Below are 2,120 nucleotides of genomic sequence, written 5' to 3' on the forward strand. Positions count from 1 at the left end.
CAGCTCTCATCCCTCCCTCTTGCCCATTCAACTCCTGACTCATTTCCTGAGGGCCAGTTCGAAACTTAACCTGTTCTCTGCCATTTTCACAGAAAACAATCAGTGCCAGGGATATAGGGAAAGAGGGTTGGAAGAGGGCAACAGTACTTTCCAGGTTCCACCCAAAGATAAGCAAGGTGGAGATTCACAGAACTCAAATGAAAGGACTGGTGGCCTCCCAATGACATAGTCTAACTAAAATGGGCTGGAAAGGATCTAGGTAGGGTAAAGCCATCTGAGGCTTTTTAAGACGACTCATGGGCATGTGTCAGACCCAGGATGACCAACACCAAGAGAAGAATGGGAAGAATGGGGAGGACCAGGGAGGTAGTCTGATGGAGAGGTCACAATTCCCCCATGTTGGGAGGTGGAAAGTCTGGAGGGCACCAAGAGCCGTACTCATTTTGGCAGAAAAACTTACTCTATTGTTGGGAAGTCACAGACATGCCACAGACACTGAGAAAGGCTGTGAGGGGATGCAGAGTTTCACAAAGCACAGTGATCAAAGGCCGTAGCGGTGGGGATCGTGCTACTGACGGAGAAACTACGAAATCCAAAAGCAGGGAGAGTGGCCTTTTAGGAAGTAACTCTGTATCAGTCACTCAGACTTGACCCCAGATTAAACAACCTGGCTGAGTTCCACGAGCAGCTGACAACACTGGGAGTAAGGGGTGTCACATGAAAAGGACTTAAAACAAGCAGTTAGAGGAAGGGAAGGGTAGGAAACTGCTCTAGGGCTCTCAGGAACGGAGGGCAATAGTGGGAACAGGTGGACAGATGCACAAGAAACAGCCCCAAAGAGGTTTCCTGTTCAGCAGTCATTTGACAGGGGGAAGATCCAGGAGGCAGCTGAAGGGAGCAAGGATTGGTCCCAAAGGCAAGTCTCTGGAGGCTGCGTCAGAAGAAAGTGTGTGCACCTCGCCCCAGTGATGCAACACAACCCTGGACCCCACACGGGGGAAGGGGCAGATAGAGTGGGTGTGTCACTGGCTGGGAGTGCTGGAAGAGCCTCATAGTAGCCATCACAGGGCCACAGGGAAATACATGGCCGCTGGTCACAGATGGCTGTTTCCACCCTGGATGGGAGGACACAGTCTCACAGAGGAGGGCTATTGATGCCTGGGTGGTGGAAGGCACAGAGGTCCTCATATCAACAGTGGCCCTTTTTGGCAAAATGTCCACAGACTAGGCGGTGGGATTTGTCTTCCATAACCTGGGGGTCATCCTAGTGGGCTGGTATTCTTGAGAAGAGACCAGCTTTAGAGCCTTTGAGGGTTTCTCTGTTCTTTGTGAAGGCTTCGCCTGGCGGAACCCCCATGACCTGGCCCTGGAAAAGGAGGTTCAGCATTGACTCCCCACCAACCACAATCGTATGGGTTAGGCCTGGGGCCAAGGCCTCCTGGCACTGGGCCTCTATCCTGAGGAGGAGGTGGGAGGCTCAGCAGCGGTGGAATCAGTGATTCCCTTGCTCCTGGAGGACTTCTGTGAGGAGCTGACTTAGGGTCATCAGGTTTTCCACTGGCCATGGGGGGAGGCTCAGAAGGCTGGGTGATCTGATGGGACTCCCATCCTCGTCATCTCCAGTCTTTTCCCTCTCGGGCAGTGGGGGCTGCTGCTGTGGCGGGGGCTGGTGCTGATTCTGCGTCTTTCATTTTGGCATCGTGGCAGCAGCAAAGACTGCACTGGGATTTGGCCAGAGGAATTCTTAATGAAGGAACTGGACCAAGCCTCCAGCAGGGCACAGTTTCTGGCTGCAATGACTTATGTCCAGTCCCATGCAACCTGGGGCTGCGCTAATGCTCTCACTGCTTTGGACCCTCAGGCTGGCCACAGTGCTGCCCACACGGCTTCTGGCTTTGGTTTATAATCTCATGTTCAGCCATTGCCCCCAGATGGTGCACACCATGTCAGGGTTACTAGTTTGGGCACAAAGCGTAGCTCCCCTTTCCACATACATAGAGCTGGCATTGAGCATGAGTCTCTATGTCCCAAGGTGATTTCTCTCTTGGTGGCTCTAGAAGTCCATTCTCGCAAACACCCCACTCGGTCAGACAGGCTTACTATAGTGGAATCTCAAAGGA

At 52.8% G+C, this 2,120-nt stretch overlaps 1 pseudogene; it reads right to left on the reverse strand.

Annotated features, from left to right (window-relative positions):
* Window positions 1-1,135: 1,135 nt before the first annotated feature.
* On the reverse strand, window positions 1,136-1,726 carry LOC116466296 (proline-rich protein 3-like; annotated as a pseudogene).
* Window positions 1,727-2,120: the final 394 nt, after the last annotated feature.

This window comes from Hylobates moloch, unplaced genomic scaffold (assembly GCF_009828535.3).
Source record: "Hylobates moloch isolate HMO894 unplaced genomic scaffold, HMol_V3 SCAFFOLD_4, whole genome shotgun sequence".
In the NCBI taxonomy this organism is placed as follows: Eukaryota; Metazoa; Chordata; class Mammalia; order Primates; family Hylobatidae; genus Hylobates; species Hylobates moloch.